Genomic DNA, 14,503 nt, shown 5'->3' with positions numbered 1-14,503 from the left:
AAAACACAGATAGTTTTTAAAAAAAAAAAGCATTATGGGAAATGTTGTACCATGTAATTATGTAAAAATAACATGAACAAAAAGGACTGAGTCAGCTGTATTCATATCAGACAAAATAAATTTCAATTCAAAGGGTATTACAAAAGATAATGATGAGCATGATCAGTCCTCCAGGTAACATAACTTCCAAATTTCTCAAGAGGCAGATCAGGTGGTCTCGTATCCCCATATCTTTAAGAATTTTCCACAGTTTGTCGTGATCCACACAGTCAAAGGCTTTGGCATAGTCAATAAAACAGAAGTAGATGTTTTTCTGGAACTTTCTTGCTTTTTCAGTGATCCAACGGATGTTGGCAATTTGATCTCTGGTTCCTCTGCCTTTTCTAAATCCAGCTTGAACATCTGGAAGTTCACATTTCACATACTGTTGAAGCTTGGCTTGGAGAATTTTGAGCATTACTTTGCTAGCATGTGAGATGAGTGCAAGTATGTGGTAGTTTGAACATTCTTTGGCATTGCCTTTCTTTGGGGCTGAAATGAAAACTGACCTTTTTCCAGTCCTGTGGCCACTGCTGAGTTTTCCAAATTTGCTGGCATATTGAGTGCAGCACTTTCACAGCATCATGTTTTAGAGTTTGAAACAGCTCAACTGGAATTTCATCACCTCCACTAACTTTGTTTGTAGTGATGCTTCCTAAGGCCCATTTGACTTTGTATTCCAGGATGTCTGGCACTAGGTGAGTGATCATACCATCATGATTATCTGGGTTGTGAAGATCATTTTTATATAGTTCTTCTGTGTATTCTTGCCACATGGAGCAAGAGACTGGTTCCAAATAGAGAAAGGAGTATGTCAGGGCTTTATATTGTCACCCTGCTTATTTAACTTATATGGAGAGTACATCACGAGAAACGCTGGGCTGGATGAAGCACAAGCTGGAATCAAGACTGCCAGGAGAAATATCAGTCACCACAGATGTGCAGATGACATCACCCTTATGGCAGAAAGTGAAGAAGAACTAAAGAGCCTCTTGATGAAAGTCAAAGAGGAGAGTGAAAAAGTTGGCTTAAACCTCAATATTCCGAAAACTAAGATCATGACACCTGGTCCCATCACTTCATGTCAACTAGATGGGGAAACAATGGAAACAGTGACAGACTACTTTTTGGGCTCCAAAATCACTGCAGATGGTGACTTCAGCCATGAAATTAAAAGATCTTGCTCTTTGGAAGAAAGGCTATGACCAGCCTAGACAGCATATTAAAAACCAGAGACATTACTTTGCCAACAAAGGTCCATCTTGTCAAAGCTATGGTTTTTCCAGTAGTCATGTGTGGATGTGAGAGTTGGACTATAAAGAAAGCTGAACACTGAAGAATTGATGCTTTTGAACTGTGGTGTTGAAGAAGACTCTTCAGAGTCACGTGAAATGCAAGGAAATCCAATCCATCCTAAAGGAAATCAGTTCTGAACATTCTTTGGAAGGACTGATGTTGAAGCTGAAACTCCAATATTTTGGCCACCTGATGCAAAGAGCTGACTCATTTGAAAAGACCCTGATGTTGGGAAAGGTCGAAAGCAGGAAGAGAAGGGGATGACAGAGGATGAGATGGTTGGATGGCATCACCAACTCAATGGACATGAGTTTGGGTAAACTCCTGGAGTTGGTGATGGACAGGGAGGCCTGGCGTGCTGCGGTTCATGGGGTCACAAAGAGTTGGACATGACTGAGCAACTAAACTGAACTGAACTGAACTGATGAGAATTAAAGCCAAACACCATTTGGAAATGGCAGCCCACTCCAGTGTTTTTGCCTGGAGAATCCCAGGGACGGGGGAGCCTGGTGGGCTTCCATCTATGGGGTCACACAGAGTCGGACACGACTGAAGTGACTTAGCAGCAGCAGCAGTAACAGAAGGATATTCCTTAAAACGAAGAAATAATAAACAGAATCAGAGGAATCAGGGATCTAACATGAGGAAAATAAATGATGAGAATTTCCAGAATGGTTTCCTTGTAGCACACCTTGAGAGCAGGCAGTGCTCACACAGAATCCAAGCATGAAGATAAAGTATATATGAGGAGATACTGTAAGGCAATAAAAAGGACAGGATATGTTGTCAGACAAGTTATTGGAAAAAGGTTTTGTGTGTGTGAATCAGATTACAGGGGTAACAGAAAGGATAGAAAGACTTACAGACTGAAGGAAGTTGAAAAGTCTCATAACATAAATTTCTAAAGGAAAGAAAATATACAATCATACTTTTTACCTAATCAAAATGATGAAAAATTTTAACAAAAATTTAACCTTAAATGGCATATAAATGGATTGGGGAAAGGGAGAAAATACAGTAGTTTAATTGCTTCAAACCCTTATTGACCATTAGGCAAAGTCAGTAATATTCACAATGTACAATTCTTTAGTGTTAGTGTTTTAGTTACTCACTTGTGTCCCAGTCTTTGTGACTCCTTGGACTGAGCCCTCCAGGTTCCTCTGTCCATAGGTTTCTCCAGACAAGAATACTGGAGTGGGTAGCCATTCCCTTCTCCAAGGGATCTTCCTAACCCAGGGATCCAACCTGGGTCTCATGCAATGCAGGCAGATTCTTTCCATCTGAGCCAACAGGGAAGCCCATTCTTTGTATTGTACAATGTATGTTATATCTTGAACAAATGAAGCTAAATATGGGGAAAAGATTCCTAAATATTTTTAAAGTTGTTTCCATGAGAATCAGTATGTAGACTGCTGTATATGACCACTTGAAAAAAAAAAGCAGGCCTCCATTTTGATAAAATAATTAATTCTTTAAATGAGATTCTTTACCTCCCTGTACATTATTTCTTGCCTTTTCTTTTTGCTTTGCTGTCACTGTAACTCAATGGCACAGACACCATGCTATGTATAGTTATTGCAAGCATCATTCACATGAAAATTGCTCTCATATACATGAACTACCTTGTACATACTTCTTAGGTAATGTATTACCTATTTGTGTTATGCTTTGAGCTAAAGGTTGTGGTTGGTTTCAGGAGGTGTTTTTATCATTTTGAACCCGAGGTTCACAGTGCAAGGGGATGACATGGATGGCTGAGTTGGGTAGCTGTCAGACTTTATGGAATACTGGGTCTGCACTCCTGAAATTTCATAAAATGTGCCCATTCCTCCAATCAGTGTTCTACGTTTCTCCCATGTTGCAAAATATTTGAACTTCAAATTCTTTCCACAAGTCTCTAGAAGGTGCTAGAAAACGATGTTCCCCCTAGTCATTCTTTCTTCTCTTGCAGGATTTTGACACTGGTTATAAACTTGTACTCTAAAATATTTTACTAAGCTACTCACTGGCTACCTCTTTCCAAGTTTGTTCAAACTAAAAGGTTTGAGAAGCAATAGAAGGAATTTCAGTTCCCTGACTTTATCTACTTTCATATCTAGAAGGTAGAGACAGAATGAGAAGTTGTGCCATACCATTCTTTACTTTACTCTTTGTTTAAGAAAACCACTTTGGTTGCTAATTTTTAGCATGGCCTGATGACTGAAGATTTATTCTTTTTTCTTTTTGTTTTTATTGCTGCTTTTGCTCTTGCTTTTATTTCTAGATTTCACTACCCATTATTTTTCTTTTTCTATTAAATTCTGAAATAAATTCATCATTCTTCAACCTTTCTGTAGAAATGAAACATTTTTTAAAATCTAAGCTGCTAAATATTATTTGAGTATCTAGAGGTCAACATGGGATATGATTGGTTATTGTATCAGTTCAGTTCAGTTCAGTCACTCAGTCCTGTCCAACACTTTGCGACCTCATAGACTGCAGCACGCCAGGTTTCCCTGTCCATCAACAGTCCCCAGTGCTTGCTCAAACTCATGTCTATCGAGTTGGTGATACCATCCAACCATCTCATCCTCTGTCAGCCCCTTCTGCTCTTGCCTTTAATCTTTCCCAGCATCAGGGTCTTTTCCAATGAGCCAGTTCTTCACATCAGGTGGTCAAAGTATTGGAGTTCCAACTTCAGCATCACTCCCTCCAATGAATATTCAGGATTGATTTCCTTTAGAATTGACTGGTTTGAACTCCTTGCAGTCCAAGGGAGTCTCAAGAGTCTTCTCCAACACCACAGTTCAAAAGCATCAATTCTTTGGTGCTCAGCTTTCTTCACAGTCCAACTCTCACATCCATACACAACTACTGGAAAAGCCACAGCTTTGACTAGACAGACCTTTGTTGGTAAAGTAATGATTCTGCTTTATAATATGCACTGTAGGATTGTCAGAGATTTTCTTCCAAGGAGTAAGCGTCTTTTAATTTCATGGTTGCAGTCACCATCTGCAGTGATTTTGGAGCCCAAGAAGATAAAGTCTCTCACTGTTTTTGTTGTTTACCCATCTATTTGCCATGAAGTGATGGGACCAGATGCCATGATCTTAGTTTTCTGAATGTTGAGTTTAAGCCAGTTTTTTCACTCTCCTCTTTCACTTTCATCAAGAGGCTCTTTTGTTGCTCTTCACTTTCTGCCATAAGTGTGGTGTCATCTACATGTCTGAGGTTATTGATATTTCTCCCAGCAATCTTGATTCCAGCTTCTGCTTCATCCACCTTGGAATTTTGCATGATGTACTCTGCATATAAATAAGCAGGGTGACAATATACAACCTTGACATACTCCTTTCTCAATTTGGAACCAGTCTGTTGTTCCATGTCCAGTTCTAATTGTTGCTTCTTGACCTGCATACAGGTTTCACAGGAGGCAGGTAAGGTGGTCTAGTATTACCATCTCTTGAAGAATTTTCCACAGTTTGTTGTGATCCACACAGTCAAAGGCTTTGGCATAGTCAATAAAGCAGAAGTAGATGTTTTTTCTGGAACTCTCTTGCTTTTTTGATGATCCAGCGGATGTTGGCAATTTGATCTCTGGTTCCTCTGCCTTTTCTAAATCCAGTTTGAACATCTGGAAGTTTTTGGTTCACTTACTGTTGAAGCCTAGCTAGACATGGAGGCCTGGAGTGCTGTGATTCATGGGGTCGCAAAGAGTCAGACACGACTGAGTGACTGAACTGAACTGAATGCTTAGATTAATGCCTTTCAACATGAAGCAATTGAAAATTATGGTTATTTTAGCTATTACAAAACAAATAAAGAACACTGGTACATATGATGACTGATCCTAACCTTGTGTACTTTCATGACTTTCTTCCTGAGTTTCCCCTGTTGTGATATGATTTCTTTAAAACTTTAAAAATAACCATTCGTATCACTGTGCATTAAAGTTCAATAATTTCTTTTCAGAGTTAGACTAAGAAAAGTACATGATATTATCAGGAAACTACTTCAGAATTCCATCTAATATAGAGCAAGGGTAAACCTTGTTAACTTGTATATGTAAAAAATGTCATCTGTTCCAACTGGTATTCTCAGAATGTTTGTTCTACTCTAGACAATTAATCTAGAAGAAAAGTGTTTTTATTAATAAAATCAGCATGCAAATAGAGGTGTTCATTCATTTTCCGTGGCTGCGACAGGGTCAAATATCTGAAAAGACTTAGAAATGTATTTCCTGAGTGTTAGTCAGTGTGCAATTAAAGTGCTCCAATATTGTCAAGTCTATTGTTCTATTAAAGACTTTTAAATTCTAACTATAAAATAAATTATTCATTTCCTATAGTTGGACTGCTCAACACATTATTGGATTTCAAAATTTTAACTACATGTAGAATGTTTATGGATCATCTCTTTCAATGAGGCTAATTTGAATTTTGGAAATTATATTAAAATTTGCAAGCTGAAACCTGGCAAACAGTTAGTTCAAAATATTTGCTGCAGGAATGGATGATTTAATGCCTAGAAGAATATACATATGGAATAAATCGATTTAGATATTTTTTCCACTAAATTGTATAAAATGAAACTTTTACTCTCCCACACTTCTGTATCAAATATTTGGTTCAGATGTGCTTTTCTGCTTCCATTTTATGAAGGATTTCAGACCTATTTTTACTCTAAAAGAGAATTATTCAAATCACATTTAATCACTCAATAAAATAGTTCTGAATGAAGTGTTTCCAGTTATCCACAATTAGTTTGATAGCTGAGGTTATTAAACCGGTTTTCATGCTTATTTCATCTTGTAATTTTATTCATTCATTTGCAATTTTGACATTTGCATGGTAATTATAGGGGAGGAAAATTATTTACAATATATTGAAATACTCACAGATAAAATAATTTCTTACTACTGTCTATATTTGCCTCAAAAATAGACAGACAAAACTTCTCTGGATAATTTTAATTAGTGTCTTTTGAGGCACAAATGTCTAATTCAGAGAGGCTTTGGTACAAAAAAATTGGAAAAATAATTGGTTCTTTATTTTGTCCAACTTAAGGGATTTTATGAGTTTAGCTATAAATTAGAGCACCTGGATCTCTATAATTGTCCCATAACTGATGCAAGTGGAGATTTCCCACAACCTTTATAGAGAAAATGAAAATAAATAAGTTTTACTCTTGGGTATGTGAAACGAGAACTTCCAGATGTTCAAGCTGGATTTAGAAAAGGCAGAGAAACCTGAGATCAAATTGCAAACATCCATCGGATCATAGAAAAAGCAAGAGAATTCCAGAAGACCAACTACTTCTGCTTCATTGACTATATTAAAAACTTTGAGTGGATCACAACAAACTATGGAAAATTCTTCAAGAGATGGGAATACCAGACCACTTTACCTGCCTCCTGAGAAACCTGTATGCATGTCAAGAAGCAACAGTTAGAACCGGAAATGGACCAACTGGTTCCAAATTTGGAAAGGAGTACGTCAAAGCCGTATATTTTCACCCTGCTTATTTAACTTCTATGCAGAGTACATCATACTAAATGCTAGGCTGTATAAAGCAGAAGCTGGATCAAGATTGCTGGGAAAAATATCAATACCCTCAGATATGCAGATGACACCACCCTTATGCCAGAAAGCAAAGAGCAACAAAAGAGCCTCTTGATGAAAGTGAAAGAGGAGAGTGAAAAAGTTGACTTAAAACTCAGCATTCAGAAAACTAAGATCACGGCATCCAGTCCCATCACTTCATGGCAAATAGATGGGCAAACAATGGAAACAGAGACTTTATTTATCGGGGCTCCAAAATCACTGCAGATGGTGACTGAAACCATAAAATTAAAAGACACTTGCTCCTTGGAAGAAAAACCTTGACAAACATAGACAGCGTATTTAAAAATAGAGACAGTACTTTGCCAACAAAGGTCCATCTAGTCAAAGCTATAGCTTTTCCAGTAGTCATGTATTGATATGAGAGCTGGACTATACAGAAAGCTGAGTGCTGAAGAATTGATGCTTCTGAACCATGGTGTTGGAGGAGATTCTTGAGAATCCCTTGGACTGCAAGGCGATCAAACCAGTCAATCCTAAAGGAAATCAGTCCTGAATATTCATTGGAAGGACTGATGCTGAAGCTGAAGCTCCAAAACTTTGGCCACCAGATGCGAAGAACTGACTCATTGGAAAGGACCCTGATGCTTGGAAAGATTAAAGGCAAGAGGAGAAGGGGCTGACAGAGGATGAGATGGTTGGATGGCATCCGTGACTCGATGAACATGAGTTTGAGCAAGCTCTGGGAGGTGGTGAAGGACAGGGAAGGCTGGCGTTCTGCAGTTCATGGGGTTTCAAAGAGTCAGACATGACTGAGTGACTGAACAACAACAAACCAATGTTTGAGTATTCTAATGTTATTTCATCATTTTTCCCCATCACCATCTTCCCACATCTTCACACCCACACACACGCATTCATGCATACACACAAACTCTAAGACTAAAAAACCACCTTTCTCTTTTCTTTCAAAATTTAAGTTTTCCAGTCATATGTATACTTTCCTTAAGTAACTTTTCCTTCTCTATAGATCATTTATGCTTTGATTCTGGTATATTCACTTACTTTTGTTTTTATTCAGCCACTAAGTAGTGTTGGACTCTTTGCGACCCCATGAACTGCAACAAGCTAGGCTCCTCTGTACTCCCATATCTTCCAGAGTTTGCTCAAATTCACATCCTTTGAGTTGGGGATGCTATATAATTATCTTATCCTCTGCTGCCCCTTCTCGTTTTGCCTTCAATATTTCCTAGGATCAGGGTCTTTTCCAATGAGTTGGCTGTGATTAGGTGGCCAAAGCATTAGAGCATCAGCTTCAACATTGGTCCTTCCAATGAATATTCAGGGTTGATCTCCTTTAGGATTGACTGGTTGGATCTCCTTGCAGTCCAAGGGACTCTCGAGTCTTTCCCGCACCACTCACTTAGGTAATATATTTTATTTAAATACATCTAACCAGGCTTCTAAATAGAGAAAGCCTCGATAAGGACTTGTCATTCTGGGAGTGTCTCAGCCCTCAGAATATTTTATTTATTTTTTTTCACCAAAGGCAAAAGGAAGACAACTTTATTATAAATAAAATACATTTCAACATAACTAGTAGCACTGTAACCTGTATTGTTGAGAATATGTTTGGCAGAACATATGAGAATTCAATCTAAACACAAAAAACAGTTCAGATCAACTTACGTCATAAATAGCCAAAAAAAGGGGAGAAATGGATATATGTATACATTTAGCTGATTCACTTTGCTGTATAGCGGAAACTAACATGAACATCGTAAAGCAACCACAAATGTGTGTTAGTTGCTCAGTATCCAATTATTTGGGACCCCATGGACTGTAACTAGCCAGTCTCCTCTGTCCATGGAATTCTCATTTTAAATATGTGCCATCTGTATCTTCTCTCTTAAACCATACAACTAAGAATGCTGGGAAAGTTGTCCCTCTGAATTCTCAGCAGAAATCGGAGGTAGAGAAGGGCTTTCTCCAGAGGAAGACGTTAACATTGTCTTTTAACAAATGAATAAACTCAGAAATATTAAAGAGACATACAATGTTTTTAAGAAAATTTTATTGGCTCGGACTGTAAAAAAACTGACCTATCCCAAATTAAAATAAGTCTTGGAACCCCAAACTTCTACAGACAGAAAGCAGTGTAAGAAACCCACTACTACAGACTAAATATTTGTGTCCCCCCAAATTTTTAAGTTGAAACTTAATTGGTATTTGAAGATAGCAACTGGAGATGATTAGATTATTAAAGTAGATCTCTCATGAATGGATTAGTGCCCTTTATAAAAGAAACCCCCAAAATTTATCTTGCCCTTCCACTATGTGAGGACACAGCAAGAGGACAGCAAGCAAATTGTGAATCAGGAAGCAGGCTTTCACCAGACATTAAAGGTGACAAACCTTGATCGTGGGATTCCTGGTCCCCAGGACAGTGAAAAATAAATTTGTGTTGTCGATAAGCTATCTGGTCCAAGACGTTCTATTATACATAGCAGCTCTACTGCACTATGATATCAATGAAATAAAATTCACATTTTAAAACAAGAAAATCTTAACCATATATCCCCATGACAGAAATATTTGCTCAAACATAAAGATAAATTTTTCTTCTTTTGGCACCAGACATCTGTCTCCTTAGAAGATAACATTCCTTTCTCAATCCTGTAAGGGGTCATGATGATGCACCACTTGCCTTGTATATCTTTGGTGAACTTTATGTACAATGCCAGTATGTCAATTCCCTTAAAGAGAAAAATAGATACAGAACATACTGAGTCAGGTGGCTTGGGGATGTATTGGACTTCACCTAATAAACATTTTTAGCTTAAATACATACTTACAAGGTTATTGGTCTTCCCTTGTGGCTCAGCTGGTAAAGAATCCACCTGCAATGCAGAAGACCTGGGTTCGATCCTTCGGTTAGGAAGATCCCCTGGAGAAAGGAAAGGCTACCCACTCTAGTATTCTGGCCTAGAGAATTCCATGGACTCTACAGCCCATGGGGTTGCAAAGAGTCAGACACAACTGAGCAACTTTCACTAATACGTGGTTATTAAACTTACTAGATACGTTGCTTGTAATCTACATATTTTACAAGTTATTGTGTCTTGCATTACCAAATGTGTGACTAAGCCACCAATAAAAATGATGATGCCTAGGCAACTTGAAACAATTGACCAAATGTATAATTCTATTAGATCAATAATAGTAATAGTGGAACTCTAGATATGGAAAGAAGCAACAAGAGGGTGCCTATTCCTGAACATAACAGACTAGTAGGATAGTTGTGTCCAGAGGCCTTTGGCTACACTTAACTGAAAAGCCTGAGTGGCCTATCATGAGGAGTTCTAGGGCCATGGAACAAATGTTTCCCAAATCTTGATCAAAATTAAAACCAAAAGGGAAGGAATTGTAAATAAGGAATGTTGCCCACCATCCAACACTACAAGAATCAAGTTACTGGCTAACACCGTTGCTGATCTATAATACACTCTGAAAGAAATTTGGAGTGATGATAAGAATCCCCCCAAAATGAGATAAGAATCAGAATCACTTTGTGCTCTGGGAAAACTGCCACAGATAGTAAAGATTATCTGGAAAAAAAAAGTATGAACCCAGTTTCTTACATCTTGCTATACTAAGAAAAGCACCTAAACCATTAACTAAGATAGCTGGCCCCCACAAATAGCAATGGCCTTCTATTAAGATGTGTAACTGAATGCATGTACCCTCTACCCCAAATCATACATACACTGACTTTCCCTTTACCACTTCAGAACAGTCCTCAGAGTTTCCCAAAAGACTTTCTTCTGAGTCATGATCCTTAGGTTAACTAGAATAAAATTCTTTCTTTCTTATACTGAATATCAATTTTTTGTCTATAATACTGCTCATTTATAAATGTGGGATATCACTAATAGAAAAAACCCTAAGAGTTGAAACGGCGGTACCCTAAAGGATGGAGCCAAGAGAGATGGTGAACTATTACCAGAGAGTAGCAGAACTGAGTCCTAATCAAGTCAGTACCAAGAAATGCCAAATGCAGGTTTCAAAACTTGTTATAGAATAGAAACTCCTGTGTGCCTCTCTTTTTTGGATGAGAATATTTATAGAATTATAGTAATTAATCCTATTCTTGTTCTATAACTGTAGCATAATATATTGACTGCATAACACCCAGGGTGGCAGATAATTTATCTCCTTATTTTACAAGTCTTTTGATCTAAAGGGAGTACACTTGATAAAACTATAAAGAACACATTTCCATGACTGGTCTATTTTAGATGGTGAGACTCTAGAGTTGGAGTTGATGTAATCAGATGAGACTTTGGGAGCCTTGGAAAAGGGTGAGAGCATTTTGTAGTCAAATGCTCTACTACTGAGCTACACCCACTCTGTGGGTGAGAGTATTTTGAACATGGAAAGATGTAAATCACTGGAGCCCAGAGGGAAATCTATAATATTCTTTCTCCAAGAATAGTAGATCAGTTGACAATGATCCTAGTCTACTGATATTTGCAAATATGAGTAGTCTTCTCCTAAACAGAATCATGGCTGGATGCCTAAAGTAATCTAATACACATAAACATTATTAAGACTATTGAAGACCTGTATAGGCAAATATAGTAATATGTGATCAAGGCATGGAGGCTTCCATGTTGGTTACTCTTGATTCAGCCACTCTGGAAAAATCTGGCTTCTGTATACTGGTGAAGCTTGCTTGGAGAAGCCATTCATCAGCCATGTAAATTAGACCCTCCAGACTTAGTTTGGCCTTTAAATAACATCAAACTCATAAGAAACTCTAAAACTAGAATTTCTGCCACTGAGTTATCCCTGAATTCATAACCTCTACACATTGTAAGAGATAATAAATGATCATTGTTGCTTTGAGTCACTAAGAATAAGATGATATATTAGACAACATTAGATAACTAACATAATTTCTTACACTGATGTCATTTATGCAAAGTTTTAAAACATGTCAAAGGAAATTACAGGATTCAGAGTTAAAAGAGTACACGTTTTTAAGTAACCAAAAAAACTTTACATAAAAATAATCTAGCGGCTTTCTTTGTATGCCAGGAGAATCTTGTAACATAAAACATTGTTATATATAATTATACATTTCAATAGAAATTTTAAGTAATGTAAATCAAAGGGAAATTGCAGTACAGGATAATATGCTTTATGATTGATATATTTTAGAATCTGAAGGGAATTTTGCTGCAGGAGTAAGAGTCACATTTGGGTCTTGAAAGAAAATAAATGTTAAATAAGAAAAAAGGAAGAAAGAAAGAAGAAAGAGAATTGAATTAAGTAAAAAAAATGAAATAAAGATATTATCTGCACAGATTAAAGGCACAGAGCCAAAGAGAGTTTGGATCTTTGACCACATTCACTTAAAAGTTATTGAATGGAGAATGAATGCCTATTTTTGAACCGTGGTTTTCTCTGGGTATATGCCCAGGAATGGGATTACTGTGTCATATGATAGCTCTATTTTTAGTTTTTTAAGGAACCTCCATACTGTTCTCCGTAGTGATTGCGTTCTCACCAACACTGTAGAGGATTCCCTTTTCTCCAAACCTTCTCCAACATTTATTGTTGGTAGACTTTTTGATGATGGCTATTCTGATTGGCGTGAGGTGATAGCTCACTGTAGATTTGATTTGTATTTCTCTAATAGTTAGCAATGTTGAGCATCTTCTCATGTGTCTCTTGAAGTATCTATTTAGGTCCTCTGCCCATTTTTTGACTGGATTGTATTCTGTGATATTGATTGTGTGGGGAATCTAAAAAATGGATGCAAATGAACTTGTTTACAAAACACAAACAGACTCACAGATCTAAAGAATAAACTTGTTACCAAAGGGGAAGGGAGGATGACAAATTGGGAGTCTGGGATTGACATCAACACTTTCAGTCAGTTCAGTTCAGTTCAGTCGCTCACTCGTGTCCGACTCTCCGCGACCCCATGAATCACAGCACGCCAGGCCTCCCTGTCCATCACCAACTCCCGGAGTTCACTCAAACTCATGTCCACAGAGTCGGTGATGCCATCCAGCCATCTCATTCTCTATCGTCCCCTTCTCCTCCCGCCCCCAACCTTTCCCATCATCAGAGTCTTTTCCAGTGAGTCAATTCGTCACATGAGGTGGCCAAAGGATTGCAGTTTCAGCTTTAGCATCAGTCCCTCCAATGAACATCCAGGATTGATCTCCTTTAGAATGGACTGGTTGGATCTCCTTGCAGTACAAGGGACTCTCAAGAGTCTTCTCCAACACGACAGTTCAAAAGCATCGATTCTTCGGCGATCAGCCTTTTTCACAGTCCAACCCTCACATCCATACATGACCACGGGAAAAACCATTGCCTTGACTAGACGGACCTTGGTTGGCAAAGTAATGTCTCTGCTTTTTAATATACTATCAAGGTTGGTCATAACTTTCCTTCCAAGGAGCAAGCGTCTTTTAATTTCATGGCTGCAATCAGCATCTGCAGTGATTTTGGAGCCCAAAAAAACAAAGTCTGACACTGTTTCCACTGTTTTTCCATCTATTTCCCATGAAGTGATGGGACCAGATGCCATGATCTTTGTTTTCTGAATGTTGAGCTTCAACCCAACCTTTTCACTCTCCTCTTTCACTTTCATCAAGAGGCTTTTGAGTTCCTCTTCACTTTCTGCCATTAGGGTAGTGTCATCTGCATATCTGAGGTTATTGATATTTCTCCCGGCAATCTTGATTCCAGCTTGTGCTTCTTCCAGCCCAACGTTCCTCATGATGTACTCTGCATAGAAGTTAAATAAGCAAGGTGACAATATACAACCTTGACATACACCTTTTCCTATTTGGAACCAGTCTGTTGTTCCATGTCCAGTTCTAACTGTTGCTTCCTGACCTGCATACAGGTTTCTCAAGAGGCAGGTCAGGTGGTCTGGGATTCCCATCTCTTTCAGAATGTTCCACAGTTTATTGTGATCCACACAGTCAAAGGCTTTGGCATAGTCAATGAAGCAGAAATAGATGTTTTTCTGAAACTTTCTTGCTTTCTCCATGATCCAGCGGATGTTGGCAATTTGATCTCTGGTGCCTCTGCCTTTTCTAAAACCTGCTTGAACATCTGGGAGTTCACGTTTTACATACTGCTGAAGCCTGGCTTGGAGAATTTTGAGCATGACTTTACTAGCATGTGAGATGAGTGCAATTGTGCGGTAGTTTGAGCATTCTTTGGCATTGCCTTTCTTTGGGATTGGAATGAAGACTGACCTCTTCCAGTCCTGTGGCCACTGCTGAGTTTTCCAAATCTGCTGGCATATTGAGTGCAGCACTTTCACAGCATCATCTTTCACAAAAGATCTTCACGACCAAGATAGTCACGATAATGTGATCACTGACCTAGAGCCAGACATCTTGGAATGTGAAGTCAAGTGGGCCTTAGAAAGCATCACTACGAACAAAGCTAGTGGAGGTGATGGAATTCCAGTTAAGCTATTTCAAGTCTTGAAAGATGATGCTGTGAAAGTGCTGCACTCAATATGCCAGCAGATTTGGAAAACTCAGCAGTGGCCACAGGACTGGAAGAGGTCAGTCTTCATTCCATCAACACTT

Source organism: Moschus berezovskii, chromosome 18 (genome assembly GCF_049115385.1).
Source record: "Moschus berezovskii isolate FMDL1 chromosome 18, NW_MosBer_1.0, whole genome shotgun sequence".
In the NCBI taxonomy this organism is placed as follows: Eukaryota; Metazoa; Chordata; class Mammalia; order Artiodactyla; family Moschidae; genus Moschus; species Moschus berezovskii.
This window is presented reverse-complemented; position numbering follows the sequence as displayed.